The sequence below is a fragment of the Rana temporaria genome, chromosome 1 (assembly GCF_905171775.1).
Source record: "Rana temporaria chromosome 1, aRanTem1.1, whole genome shotgun sequence".
NCBI classification, from domain to species: Eukaryota; Metazoa; Chordata; class Amphibia; order Anura; family Ranidae; genus Rana; species Rana temporaria.
The window spans coordinates 418,068,741-418,085,014 of NC_053489.1; the positions used below are offsets into that span (position 1 = coordinate 418,068,741).

At 41.2% G+C, this 16,274-nt stretch overlaps 1 long non-coding RNA gene across 1 annotated transcript in view; it reads left to right on the top strand.

Annotated features, from left to right (window-relative positions):
• The window catches only part of LOC120914338, a 123,421-nt gene extending 107,775 nt beyond the window's left edge, over positions 1 to 15,646 (top strand). The window contains exons 2-3 of the long non-coding RNA XR_005743660.1: positions 14,135 to 14,259; positions 15,289 to 15,646. This is a non-coding gene — a long non-coding RNA (uncharacterized LOC120914338). The remainder of the gene's footprint in view (positions 1 to 14,134; positions 14,260 to 15,288) is intronic.
• The last annotated feature ends 628 nt before the right edge of the window (positions 15,647 to 16,274 follow it).

Sequence of the window (16,274 nt, forward strand, 5' to 3'; positions counted from 1 at the left end):
GCTTTTTCACATGCTGACTTTACACCCCCCCTAGGTACGAAATTTAAAGTAATATTACACTTTTATTGTTTCTCTTTTAGCATTATTAAATTCACTGCTCCCGAAAAAACGTCAGTTTTTAAACTTTTTTTTGCATTGATACATGTCCCCTGGGACAGGACCCAGGCCCCCAAACACTTTTTAGGACAATAACTTGCATATTAGCCTTTAAAATTAACACTTTAGATTTTAAATGTTCGAGTCCCATAGACTTTAACGGGGTTCTAAAGTTCACATAAACATTTGGTGTGTTCGCAAGTTCTGATGCGAACCGAACGGGGGGGTGTTCGGCTCATCCTTAGTTTTAACATAGGCAATGGTACAAGGCAGGGCTGTCCCCTATCCCCAATTTGGTTCACTCTCACTCTGGAACCATTTTTATGCAGGGTGAGAGGGAACAGGGGTAGTGGGAGTGGAAATTGGACAAAGAGAGCATAAAGTGGCAGCATATGCCGATGATTTATTATTTTTTCTCTCAAAACCACAAGAATCAGTATATGAGCTGATGCACGAAGTGACAAGATATGGAAAGATATCTAATTTTAAAATAAGCATAGAGAAATCAGTAATAATGCCAAGTCATGTACCACTGCCTATAATTACATCACTACAGGATAGATACTCGTTTTTATGGAACAGGGAATCACTGTACTATTTGGGAGTGCATATAACGGCCGATGAAAAGATGTTATATGAGTGTAATTATGGAGCATTAATTGTAGAAATAACAAAAGACCTGAATAGATGGAAGGGAAACACACTAACATGGTTTGGGAGAATCAACACCCTAAAAATGAATGTAGTACCCAGACTGTTATACCTATTGTATACTGTTCCCATACAACTTCCCAAGATATATTTTTTAAATAGACGGAAACTATTTATATAATTTATATGGAAGGAGGGAAATGCCAGGATAGCATATGAAATTGTAAAAGTAAGGGAGAGGGAGGAGTTGGGCTCCCAAATATTGCATACTATTATAAAGGGATGGCCCTGGTGCGTATATTGCACTGGTGCCATGATGAAGGTAACAGAGCATTGGTATTAATAGAGGCAAATATGGCGGGAAGAAATCTGGTGGGGGCACCATGGATACCAACAAAGGCCACAGGATTATCAAACTGGACATCCCCATTAACTCCGAACACACTGGCAGTATGGGATAGGATAAATCAACTAGGCAAATATGCCCCAAAAACATCACCACTAGCACCACTGGGGGGTTACCCATGGTTTCCCCCTTTTTTTTCTCTTTTTTTTGGGGCATGGGGGGAGGGGATTTGGAAACATGTATATTTTAGAAGGAAACACGATAATTGGAAACAAGAAGACACATACTGTATATAAAGGAAACACTTTTTTTTTCTCTTTCCTCCCCCCTAAGTCAAGGGAGGTACATTTTGAATCAAGGATAAACAAGTAGAAGAAGACACATAGGAAACACAATAAATATTACATCACATCAACAAAGCACTTAAATATAGATGTATGAATATATCCTTTATAATCACAACACCCCCCCCCCCCTCAGTTGCCCCCCTCTCCTCCCTTTTTTTGGAGGAATCAAACAAACCACCATTCAGTTAAGAAGGTGATTAAGGAGGTGTTTTTAAGTGTCAATGAAATCTTAAAGCGGGGTTCCAACCACAATTAGTATTTTTTAAATGTATGTCCTTTCATCATGCGTTTTTATAATATAAATCCGGTCACTTACTATTTTACAATCTGCCGCGGCTCCGTATAGTTATTCAAAAAAGTTATTCAAAAAAAGTTTATAAAACTATGTCCACACCGTTGTCATTTTGCTTGTGGGCATTGTGAAGCCCACAAGCACTTACTTCCTGGGAGTCTTGGATGGGGAGTGATAATTGGGTAGAGCATTGCATCCTGGGAAATGATGACACACATTTCCCAGGAGCATTAGAGGGAGATGATGTCAGAATCGTAGGTGATTCCAAAGGCAGATTTTGTGGGACCGCATAGCAACAGGGATTTCCAGATGAGTAAACATTTTTTTTTCTAGTTTAGGTCTAATGAGCACAATAGTGGAAAAAAAATTGGGATGGAAACTCCACTTTAAGTGTTAAATGTTATATGGAATTGGAAAATGTGATAAAGAGAAATTAAACAAAAAAAATGTGTTTCATCCATTAATTTAGTTTCTGTTCCTGCTGTGCAAAGCTTATTTCTGGCATATGTTACATGCTGAAGTATGCATTTTGAGATTTCAGATTTGTATAGGCATGGGGCTAACTGCAACCCAATCTGTGAAGGTGCTGAATTTTGTCATCCCTGCAGTGGCTTCTAAATTCAAAAAGAAGATGTTGCTTGACATAGATGCTTTCACAAATATGGCTTTTGAGGAAAAGTGCAAATAAAACTGCAGCCAGCGATGAGGCTTTGGTATGCTTGAGAAACAGACACATTTATTTAGATTTCCCTCTCTTGAAGGATACTATTTCACGTTAAGTGCAGAGATCAGTTTTCTAACATTAAAACCACTACAGATACACATTAAATGACAACATTTAGGAAACATGAAACACAATAGTGTATGTGATTTATTGTTTTATGTGCAGTTTATCACTTTTTTTTGTGACCCAGCCTGTTTTTCACCTCTTATGCCGCCTACACACGACCGTTTTTAATGTCGTGGAAAAAAACAAATTTTTCTCGACGTGATTCTTGTCAAGCCTGCCTTGCATACACAGGATCGTGAAAAAAAATGCTCGAGCAAAGCGTGGTGAGTGACGTACAACTTGTACGATGGCACTATAAAGGGGATGTTCCATTCGGATGGCGCCACTCTTTGGGCCGCTTTTGCTAATGTTAGTAAAAGTTTGGTGAGAGACGATTTGCGCTTTTCAGTCTTCGTGCTTTTCAGTCTGTTACAGCGTGACGAATGTGCTATCTCCATTACAAATGCTAGTTTTACCAGAACGAGTGCTCCCGTCTCTTAAAGGGTTACTAAAGGAAAACAATTTTTTAGCTGAAATGACTGTTTACAGGGTATAGAGACATAATAGTTAACTGATTTCTTTTAAAAATGATTAAAAATAGATAAAAAACCATCATATAATGTGCCTGCAGTTTAGTTTAGTTTTTGCTGTTGTTTGCTGGTTCTCTGATGTACAGAGAGCCAATAGAGGGCAGTCAGCCAATAGAAAGCAGTGATACTTTGTCTAAAACTACTCAGCACCAATCCAGTTTCGTTTTACACACAGTAATCACACCTCCTTGATTAGTCACCACCGTGAGAAATCTCCCAGTACTGTGGTGATCAGGAAACAGACAACCAGGAAGTGTCCAGAACAGAGAGGATTTACAGCAACATCAAAGCAAAAACGAACAATGAGGACATGAAACCAGGACTGCAGTAAGGTAAAGGAAGCTATTTAGCTAAAAAAAAAAAAATCCTTTAGTGACCCTTTAACTTGCTTCTGAGCATGCACGTTTTTTCCTGTCGTTAAAGCCTACACACAACGTGAAAAACGACGAGAAAAATTGGAGCATGTTCTAAATTTTTAATGCCCATTTTTCATGACGATTAAAAATGCTCTGGAGCCTACACACGATCGTTTTTAATGACCAATTAAAAAAATTGCATTTTACTCGTCATGAAAAACGGTCATGTGTACACAGCATTAGAGCCCTTCCACGCGTTTTTCAGGCGCTATAGCTTTAAAAATAGTGCCTGCAATCCACCCTAAAACTGCTGCTCTATTCACTCCAGTGTGAAAGCCTGAGGACTTTGAGGCCTCGTACACACCACCCAACAAGTCCGATGAAAATGCAGACTGTTTTCATCGGACATGTCCGCTGGGATGTTTTGGTCTGATGTGTGTACACACCATCAGACCAAAATCCCCGCGGACAGAGAACGCGGTGACGTATACGACACCGACGTTCTCTGAAGCAGAAGTTCAATGCTTCCACGCATGCGTCCGACGGACAGCTTTCCATCGGATAAGTTTCTTAGCATGCTAAGAAACTTTTGCCCTCTGGAAAGCTGTCCGGTCGGTCGGAAAAATGTCCGCAGACCAGTTTCAGCAGACATGTTCGGTCGTGTGTACGAGGCCTCACACTGGAGCAGTGCACTGTCAGGGCATCATAAAAAGTCCTGCCAGCAGCTTCTTTGGAGCGCATTAGCAGCAGTGAACTCACCGCTGCTAATGCGCTCCTGCTCATTGAAATCAATGGGCAGCGCTGCGGCGCATTGTGGGCAATATTAACCCTTTCTCGGCCGATAGTGGGGGGTTAAAAGCACCCCACTAGCGGCCGAAATGCACCGCAAATCCAATGATAAAATAGCGGGGTTTTACCACTATTTTACCGCCGACGCTTTGGGCGTCAGCAGTATGAAAGGGGTCTTAAGGCCTATTCACACTAGTTTGCTTTCCTACAGCAATACTCAAGTTGCATTAATAAAAAAAATACAATAATAATAATAATGTGTTACCTCCTGACGAAGCCATGTGGGGGAGTGGCTTAACGTGTAGAGGTGGAGCCAGGTGGCATGTTTTACCAGAAGGATACTATAAGATGGTGCTTGTTTTTTGATGCTATGCTGCTAATGCTTGTTTTGTCATAAATAAATGTGAGTGCATTTCTTAAGCTAGGCCTGGTTTGTCTGTGTATACATTACCCAAAGGTACTGCACTATTGGATTTCCTTTTTCCCTTTACCTCAAGAGTTCTAAAGAACCATTCCTTTGGGAGAAAGCCAAGCCACCCAAATGATCTATAGAGTGGAAGCATACTACTGGGTCTTTGGAAGTGTTGTACAGGCCCCCTAGCAGTGTGTCACAGCCAAGGCTGACTGACACTGTAGGAGGTAAGGAAGTTTCTGGTTTAATCTCTTCCCCTTCTCTCTCTCTCTCTCTCTCTCTCTCTCTCTCTCTCTCTCAGCAGCACACCTTCCTCTAGGTCTCTGGATCCTGGACTCTACTCCTCACTGGCCATGCTTCAGAATACATACACTCTCTACCTACTGGGCGGTTTTCCCCCCAGGGATTAGTAGAGCCCCATGAATATTGGGGCTAAGATTTCCATCCCTCCCCCCCACTAAGTTCTGGAACTTTCTAGAAGCTTCCAGAAGCCAGGGGGAGATGACTGAGACCCAGCCCTCAGAGCCTGCAAGCTAAACTTTACATGACCCCAAATAACCTAGCTTCACAGGCTTCACAGGCTATAGTGAAGCCCAACTAAATTTATCTATACTAACGCACTATGTACACAAGGGGATGCTACATAAAATGTACAGAATTACTATTATGGGACAACAAATCCTGGCATGCCCAGTAGCTATGCCTCTATTGACTCTTTATATCCACCGGATTGGTAGAACTCGGACGAGGAGAAGGAGGGGTTGTTATGTGAGGAACTGTGGGAGTTGTAGTATTACTGAGTACAAGCAAGAATAAGGTGATGGTAACTGTAAGCGCAAATAAATGGGTGCACACAATGGCTGGGATGTTAGCTAAATAAGCAATTAGTCCATAGCAGTATATCAAACAGTTCAGGGGTTAATCATATATCATGGCAGATCAATGGCGGCTGCTGTCCTCAGAGAGCTGGCTCTGTGGTAGGCAAGAAGAAGGTAGAAAAGGAAGCACCACCTGAATGTAGTATTTAAGGCAGCATTAATGGCACAGTATCAAATCACACCTACAGGAAACAGGAAATAACAGGCTCATCTGTATGTCAGTGGTCCATGGTGATGTTCTCAGATCCGGATCCATTTTTCTGTGCAAAGATGTAGGGCTGCAAACGTTGTGGCTCAGCCTAGAGCATATCCTGTGGCCATCAGGAAGAGGCTGGGGACGATGTGGAATGCACATGATGTCACGGGTCATGGGGTCACTTCTGGGGGCACTTCCGGGGGAGGACTCCACAAAGCACTGGTCAACCTCTTCTCCTTTGTGGAGTCCTCCCCTGGAAGTGCTTTTTAGATCAAGTTCTCCTGCATTAAGCCCAGGAGGTCTGTGTGCAAGTGGCTTATAGTGTCACTAATGAAAGCCTGATAAATGAGATAAACGAGTGCTAGTAAAGTGTTATCATACCTGTATGTGTTAGCAAGAGTACAGAATGCATACTGGTAATCAAGGAGTAACGTAGCGCTACAAAACATCAGAAAAAATTCTGGGGTATTATTACATAACTCATGGCCATTGCCACTGCATTTCCCTCTATATGGGAGTTAAAACATGAGGGGTAGCAATTATGTTTATGTGCAATTACATATTCGATTAAATATGGGAATTTCCTTACACAGTACAATAAAAAAAATGCATCATACAATCTGTCTTCATGATGATTGCATATTGTGGCATTTCTAGCCACATATGGATAGCTAAGACATGGAAAATACGGCATTTGACCTTCAACTGCATGCAAATGTGTAACTAGACTTTTACTTTCACAGCTAAGGAAGTCACAATAAGACTTCTCCAACAGCTTTAGGAGTCAATGATTATTATGTATGTTGACTTCAGGAATTGTAGAGATTTTTCACAGTGGCATTTGAGAAGTCTGAACTTGTATGTTTCCAGTCTCCTCAATGGCTTCTGGCTAGCCTCCACTCATTAGCACCTATGACTCAATTGCTGATCATTTAAGATTGCACTGTTAATTTACTGCCATAGGCTATGTATACAGAAGGCTAGAAACCTTTTTGCTCATGCCATTGCTAATCGTTCTATAAAGTCATAAAGATGATTTGAAAAGGTCTAAATGTGGTTCTCTGTCAGCTACATTAGGAAGTCTTATATTCTGGCACTAAGAAACCTTGATCATGCCAGATCCAATAAAGGGCAGTTTTGCTGGCGGTGTTTGAGTCCAGGGTTTATATAGCATCACATTTTACAAATACTATTATGTCTATATTTATTAGTGTAGGATATAATCAACTCTGGTGCTAAAAAGGTTTTTTGCTTTACTTAATTAAAGTGAAAGTAACTATTGGAATTATAATACAGTATACAAAAGATATAGAAGAAGACTGTATCACAGTTCTATAATCACTGATTTTTTATACAATGTAATGTAGATGTTTGAACCAAAATATTTAGAAAAAGTAATAATATATAAAGAATGTACTTGTGGATAATGCTAAAGCAAGAAGTAGTGTACCAGTAAAGTAGTTGTAATAAAGAATAAAACACATGCGATAAAGATCCCTTTATACATCATTAGCATCATTTACAATTCATGTGAAGTTAGCTGTCATATATGTACATGTAAGAACCCATCAACCAAAGAGAAGATACTGAGTATTTATCAGCCCTTGGAACACTTGGGGGCAGGAACTTACATATCATTCCAGTGTCTGATCATGGCTCTTCGCCCTTGGGGAACCACTCATCAGGTCTAAAACTCTAAACTGGGCTTGATTAGGTTCTAAACAATAGTAAAATTGGAAGTTTAACTTACATAGGTAGTGAGAAGTAATACTAGGTAATCCCTAGACTAAGTGCAGCACAAGGATATTTTTAAAACATTGCAGTGAAGGTACATTACTGCCCTTTAAACACAAACACTGCTCTTTTGTTGATAATATATTGGAATCTATCACACATTAAATAGAATGTGAACTGTATATGAAAAGAAACACAAACCAATCACAGATGAAAAATAGGATAGAAATAAACTTCCAGCTAAACACTGAACTGCATCTGAAAAACTAAAATAAATGTTAGGTTGATGATAAATAGGAGTAAGGTTAGCGTTACCTAATTTTGGAGGCGTATCCTCCAGATTTGTATTAGGGACAAATTGTGACCTATTTGCCAAGTTCACAGTTCATAGCAAAAATTAGGTACAACCCATAATGCACTGCTTAGTCTTTGCTGAACCAGTAATCTGAACAAATGTATAACCCATCCCCTCTTATATGAATAAATAACCCATCCAACTACAGTAAATAAAAGTGTAGGCTCAATACAGCCATATTGTCACTGTGTTGGTGCTGTTAGGTAGAAATTCTGCGTAGAGAGAAATAACATGCTATACTGTGAATTGCAGTGGTGGGTAGGGATGAGCTTTATATTTGGTCAATCATGAGTTCGACTTGAACATTGGCTGTTTGCCCGTTCGCCGAATAGCGAACAATTTGGGGTGTTCGAGGCAAATTCAAAATGCCGCAGAACACCCTTTAAAAGTCTATGGGAGAAATCGAAAGTGCTAATTTTAAAGGTTAATATGCAAGTTATTGTCATAAAAAGTGTTTGGGGACCTGGGTCCTGCCCCAGGGGAAATGTATCAATGCAAAAAAAGTTTTAAAAACGTTAGTTTTTTCAGGAGCAGTTATTTTAATAATGCTTAAAGTGAAACAATAAAAGTGGAATATTCCTTTTAATTTTCGGACCTGGGGGGTGTCTATAGTATGCCTGTAAAATTGCGCATGTTTCCCATGTTTAAAACAGTCCCTGCACAAAATGACCTTTATTCAGCTGAGAATACCAGGGTATCTTCTGGGTATCCCTTCCGCAGGAGTGGCCGTGTCATTAATTTCGCAAGCACCCCAGTGTTTTCTGGGACTCGATCGCCATGTCTCCTGGGAGAACAGCGTCATGCTTCCCAGGAGACGAGTCATAAGGCAGATTCAGTGAATATCGCGGGATTTCACTCATCACGTGATATTCGCATTCACTGCTTCCCAGAAGCATTTGCTTGTGGGCTTCACGCTGCCTGCAAGCAAAATGGAAACGGCCTGAAGAACATTTTATAAAGTCACATTTTATGCCGACGGAGATTACAGGGCAGTAGTGACATCAAAGATGTGAGTACTATTTTTTTAACATTACAAGAGTTTAAGGAACCCAAAAAAAAAATGTCAGGACCGCGGAACCCCTGCTTTAAAACTACTTGCGGCTATAATGAATTGTCGGGTCCTGGCAATACAGATAAATGTCATTGAAAAAAATGGCATGGGTTCCCCCCAGTCCATTATCAGGCCATTTGGGTCTGGTATGAATATTAAGGGGAACCCCGAACAAAAATAAAAAAAATGCGTGGGAGTCCCCCCAAATTCCATTACCAGGCCCTTCAGGTCTGATATGGATATTAAGGGGAACCATGCATCAATTTTCTTTTAAAAATGCTGTGGGATCCACCCAAAAATCCATATCAGACCCTTCAGGTTCGGTATGGATTTTAAGGGGAACCCTGCTCCAAAATAAAAAAAATGGCCTGAAAAAACAATACCAGACCCTTATCCGAGCATGCAACCTGGCAGGCCACAGGAAAAGAGGGGGGATGAGAGAGCGCCCACCCTCCTGAACTGTACCAGGCCACATGCCCTCAACATGGGGCAGATGTCCCTATGTTGATGGGGACAAGGGCCTCATCCCCACAACCTTGCCCGGTGGTTGTGTGGGGCATGCGGGCATGTGGATTGGTAATGGGGTATATTGTACCCTACCATTTCACCCCAAAAAGTGAGAAAAAAGGAAAAAAAATACACACAAATTTGGCACAAGTCCTTTAATAAAAAAAAATAAAAAAAATTCCAGCGCCGTAATCCTTCTACGAGTCCAACCCACCGCTACGAACAATACTGCCTACATAGGAGGACCCCACCTCCTCTGATGCAACAGGGGTTTCTGGCAGTTTCCCTGTGGTGTCATGTCACGGGAAACCCGTGTTGCGTCAGAGGGGGGCAGGGTCACCCGTACATGTCACTGGGTAACTCAGGCATTTCTAGGTTGTGTCAGAGAAGGGCGGGGTCACCCGTGCACGTGACAGGTGGTCCCGCCCTCAGCTATAAAAAAGCTGTCACGATGGGCGAGTGTCATTTCGCGGGTGCCTCCCATAGAGGCAGGATTGAGTCTGCTTTTTTTTTTCTCCGTATTGCTCGAGAATGGATTACATCGTTTGTTAAAGAAGGCTTCCAGATTCCGATAAGCCCCCGCCTGCAGACCCCCACAACCACCGGGCAAGAGTTGTGAGGATGAGGCTAGTGTCCCCATCAACATGGGGACATCCTCCCCATGTTGAGGGCATGTGGCCTGGTATGGTTCAGGAGGGGGGAGGCGCTCTCTCGTCCTCCATCTTTTTCTGCTGCCTGCCAGGTTGCGTGCTCGGATAAGGGTCTGGTATGGATTTTTGGGGGGAACCCCACACCATATTTTTTATTTTGGTGCAGGGTTCCCCTTAAAATCCATACCAGAGCTAAAGGGTCTGGTATGCCATGACCCGTCTATTCATTATAGCCGCGAGTAGTTTTAAATGACTTTTTTTCTTTTAGAAATGTCATTTTGTGCAGGGACTGTTCTAAACATGGGAAACACACTACTTTACAGGCATACTATAGACACCCCCCCCCCATACGAAATTTAAAGGAATATTTCACTTTTATTGTTTCACTTTAAGCATTAATAAAATCACTGCTCCCGAAAAAAATGCAGTTTTTAAAACTTTTTTTGCATTGACCCAGGTCCTCAAACACTTTTTATGACAATACAATACATATAAACCTTTAAAATGAGCACTTTTGATTTTTCATGTTAATCTTCCATAGACTTTAACGGTGGTCAGTGGCTTTCGAATTTGCCGACAACACTGCATAATGTACGCTATTCGGTGAATAGGCGAACACCCGATGTTTGAGTCGAACTTACTGATTGCTTCCTTTGCAGAGCAGCACCAGATTTTGCACTCTCCATTTTTAGTAAAATCCACTTTATTGTTTCATACTTTAAAACACAATACGTCACTGGATGATTTCATGGAGAATTGATTGTGGTATGAGTTGTGTGTATGAATTTGAAAATGGATGGTAATATCTTTCATATGATAATGCCTTTGTGTAATGTGTGGATGATTATGATGTGCCCTGTTACTTTATATTGGCAGTTTGTGTACTTATAAAGGAATATATTATATACATCAAGTGCCAATATAAAACCACAGCGCTATGAGAATAAATAAATATTCAAATCTAAATATATACAAGTGTACAATGTGATATCACAATTGTAAACATGCAAAAAAGTGAAAAAAAGTCTGTGATGTTACAAAAAAAACGTGAAGTATTAAGAGGAAAGTTCATATAACTTCAATATAATTGATCCACTCTTCCAGGGCTTCCACCACACCTCAGTGTTCAGTGCTCCAATCCCCCCTCACAGTGGACACTCACCACAATACTATGCCTCCCACTCTCGTGTTTGGCTAACGAGCTTGTAATAAGAGTATCTCCAAGGTGTCACCAGTATATGAATTCCAGTGTTAGATTCAAGGATGTTCCAAATAGCAATGCAAAAAAAGAAAAGTGCACAATAGTGTAAAAACGTAAGACCAGTTTAATAAAAACACTCAAATGAACCTTCAAAAATTGCACTCACAAACAAAATCAAATGCAAAACTTTGTGTGATAACAGATCGCTGCACACTTCAAAATCCTCAACTGCAGATAACAGTGGTCACGGCGGACCCTCGATCAACTGGACAATCTCACCACAATCCTTGGCACAGCACACCACTTCAAACGATAACTCTTTAACTCGGTAATTCAAAACAGCTAAGAGATGGCTGCAAACAGTCCTAGATGTAACTTGGAACTTTTTAAACATGGATTAGGCCACGCCCCGACATGTTTCGACTTCCTGTCTTATTCATGGGTATGGCCGAATCACCCCTTCCCCTCTTTTATATATGTTCAGGGATACTAGCAGCGAATAGGATCAGAGAGTGACGATTAACACACCGCCTCTTGCGTGTGTGTATCGCACCATCTGAGACAGCGAAAACGTCACCCGGTCACGTGTGATTCAGTGTCCAATGGGGTGAGAGCATCGCCGTTTCTATGGGCGGGAGCTGTGTATAGCGGTCAACTGGTCACGTGTACCCCGTGGCCAATAGACAATATTCGCAGCGTTAACCCAGACGGAAGTGCAGTGTATATCTGATACACTGACATGTCACACAACAGTCTACTCTTAAAAGAAAAAAACAAACTAACAAATTAATATTAAAAAATGTATATTAAAAAATGAAATTGTGTGGGCGTAGTAGCACTTATCAAATGCTGGGGGTAAAAAATGATCTTAAATAGGGGGACGGTCTCTCGAGAGTCCCCGTGACCACCAATCCTCAGTTTTGACACACATCTCAATAATGGTCATACATTCATTAGGTAAATAAAGTACATACATTATTTAAAAGTTAGAATTAGCACTATAACTCTGATCTGACATGCATATATTAAAAAATTATTAACAAAAATATTTTTTTATATTAAAATATATATAAAATTATTGTATTAAATTATATTATATACATCTACATATTACCACGAGAGTACCCAGACCCATCCATTCGGATCAACGTACCTCTAGGTAACTCTCGTGCATATAAATGAATACACAAATTCAATTTAAAATTTGAATTTAAACAATTAATAGTAATTAGATATGGAATGAATGGTTAATAATCAATAATGATTACGGATAAACAAGTTTAAATGAATCCCAGACATCATAATGACCAGATAAATTAAATAGAATCTAGGTGTCTGACCATAATACTGACAACTGCAGAGAAGGGGGTTTAAACTGGTATCACCCATGCTAATATAGCTTATTACCTTGCAGTTCAGTAATTGGGTACAACCCAGAACCGAACAATAGAAGACAAACTATTCACCTATAACATATATAAATGATATAGATAAACGACCTGAATGTGGAGAATATAGTAAAGAAGCTGTATACCTCAAGAGTTATTAATAAAACAGTTGAGGTCAACTTCTATATTTAAACCCTGAGGCTGGAGACATTTAAGCAGATATATCCACTGGGTTTCGCGCTGTGAGAGGTCCCTTATTCTGTTTGAACCCCTCCAACCGAAGTACACCACGTCGATCCCACAAAATTGAATCAGAGATGGGTCCTGTTTATGTCTCTTTTTAAAATGCATCGAGACGCTGTGATATTCAAAGCCCTTTTTTATGTTCGCTAAATGTTCAGCGATTCGCACCCTGAGCAATCTTTTGGTTCTCCCCACATAGAGTAGACCACACGGGCACCATAATAAATAGACTACGTAGGAGGAGTTGCACGTGCTGAATTCTTTAATCTCAAAAGAGCTGCCATCACTTCCTACTACTTCACATTTCCCCCTGTTGTGTGTTTGTACTGTTCGACAACATATGCACCTTCCACAGGGAAAAAAACCTTTTAAGTCAATTTTTATAGAAGGATTAGGGGGATCCAGAATTTTTCGGACAACCCTATCTCCGAAATTCGGTGCCTTTCGGTAAATAAACCGAGGCTGCTCCGGTATTACAGTCCCCAAGTGTGTATCTCTAGCCAGGATATACCAATGTTTACGAAAGATCGTTTCAATATCCTTATATTGAGAGTGGAAACCTGTTAAAAAACCCCATTGATGTTGACTATTGGATTCAACAGATTCTTTCTTCCTTAGACACTGTTCCCTCGGTACTTCTGCTACATCTCTTATGATGTTATTCAGTTTAGTTTCATTGTACCCCTTCTGTACAAATCTCTGTTTCAACATAGTTGCTTGTTCTACATAATCAGATTCCTCAGTACAATTTCTCCTCACTCTTAGGAACTGTCCTTTCGGAATATTGCTTATCCACGCCGGATGATGTCCACTTCGGATCGACAAGTAACTGTTCCGATCCGTCGTTTTGAAATGTACTTTGGTCTTCAATTTTCCACTTTTTCCACTGTGAGGGGGGATTGGAGCACTGAACACTGAGGTGTGGTGGAAGCCCTGGAAGAGTGGATCAATTATATTGAAGTTATATGAACTTTCCTCTTAATACTTCACGTTTTTTTTGTAACATCACAGACTTTTTTTCACTTTTTTGCATGTTTACAATTTTATGAGTTTATTCACTTATAATTGTGATATCACATTGTACACTTGTATATATTTAGATTTGAATATTTATTTATTCTCATAGCGCTGTGGTTTTATATTGGCACTTGATGTATATAATATATTCCTTTATTTTCACATAGTATTTATTTAAACAGCAGCTAGGCGCTTCAACTTCTTTCCATACTGGCGCAGTAGTGGGTTATCAGTCGGGCGCAGTTTTGATATCCCAATTATCACAGCTTGTGTACATACCCTGAGGAGTATTGGCCCGTTGTTTTCTGCCAGAAGATGACGCTGGAGGGATACGGCTCAGGCTTTCTGTTAAAGACAGAAGAAAAGAGTCAAAGTAATGTTCAAGATAAGGGTAAGTAAACAGCGCTATTTATTTTAGCCTGTTATAAGTTGTACAACAACATCAAAGCATCACTCTATTCACCAAAAAGAGGTGAATTAAAGCAGATTGTAAACCCTGCTTTGTCATTTTTTTTTCCTACAGGTAAACCTATAATAAGGCTTACCTGTAGGTAAAATTAATATCTCCTAAACCTGTACTATACTACAGCCCCCATATAAACATATTACTATATTCCCCTCTTTTATTACACAATCCCATGCTTACATCAGTTTCCTCAGTCCCACTTCACATCACAGTTTCACCTTCACAGTTGTGTTCTGATCTTAACCCCCACCTTCACAGCACCAGAGCACAGCTGTGTCCTAGCCCCCTGCAACTCGACCCTCCTTCACATCACAGCCCAGCATCTCTGGCTCCCTTCACATTACATAGCCTCCGCACCTCTGCCACTTTCACATCCCCCCCCCCCCCCCCGCAGCTCTGCCCAATTCTACCTTACTTGGGCACACAGAGCCAGTACTGAACAGACACATAAGGAGACACAGCAGCACTGAATAGTGGGTGGGAACAGGAGGTGCTGAAGTTAACCAGCAGGTGATTGGTTGCTAGGGCTGCATAGCAACCAATCACCTGCTAGTTAACTTGGAAAGTTATTTTCAGCAGCTCTGTTCCCGCACACTATTCAGCACTGCTGTGTCTCCGGTTCTGTGTGCAGAACGGTTCTGCTTCCTACTCTCTGCTACGCTGTGATAGTGACAGCGGCGAGGCAGACAGCACCGGCACCTAAATGGCTGGACTGTGGCGGTCCAGATGGGACAGTGACTTGGTCCACATCTGGCCCAAAGTCCACAATTTAGTGATGCCTGCTTTAAATGTTAAATAGAAGTTCATCATTATAAATCTTTTGTGTTTGTGTTAGGTACTCACCAGAATTTTGATGAATATAAAGAAAAACATAAGTCACACATGCGTAGTCATAAAAAATAATAGTGAGCCTGAAACAACCATATAACTGATATATTTCATTTTACTCACCAGCTCTCTGTCATGGAACCCCTGCTTCTGACTCCCGGGACATCCTCTGCCAGAAGGCCAAGGCCATCTCTCAGCTCTTCCTCCCAATATCGTAACTGAACAGGCTTTCCCCTAATGTACTCTCCACATAGACGCTTCTTCATCTTTCTGTTGACTGTCGACCATCAATCATAGAACCTGCACATGAAAGAAAAACATTATTAGTTACATAAATTAGAAACCAAACAGATTTATTTTTTTCTACAACAACCTGTTGTTTCACACAGTGATGGATCCATATGCAGTATATACACGTTACAACATTTCCATGTATGTTAATGTTCTGTATGTGGCTGTGCCAAATAAATATTTTTGTGAAGTAGAACTGTTACTTTTTATTGACTACTACACTATGTATTTTTTACAAACGTGTTTTCTAAGAGTGAAAGAATATTGGAATAATTACCTGTGTCTGACGCCAGTGGTGGGCCTGCGAAACTTGGAGACCGCATTCACGGAGTCCCAGCCTGCTGACTTGTTGGCACGGTTTGGCAGAAGGGTGTCACTTTTTCCCATAGAACTGCAGCAACCAATGCAGCATTCTCCTCTTGGGTATATACGGGCCCCTTGATCTTTGTCGCTTGCCTTGCTGGGGCTGCTGCATGTCTGAGTCAGCACTCTCTGATGTAGGGGGGGGAAACATGTCTCCATTTTTGGCCATACTTCTGCACCACTCCACCACTATGCTCCCTTCCAGGCCTCAGCTCCACTCCACTCCATGCCTCGGTTCACCTCCACTCCTCTACCCTCCACTCCACCTCTCCCCAACACGGCTCTCTCCTACACTCCTCCTCTCCCCAACAATACGCTCCCCTCCACGCCTCTCCTCCCCTCTATGACTCTCCCCTCCACGCCTCTTCTCCCTATCCACACCTTTTCTCCCTCTAGGTCTCCTCTACCCTCCATGCCTCCCCTCCCCTCCTCTCTATGCCTCCCCTCCCCTCCTCTCC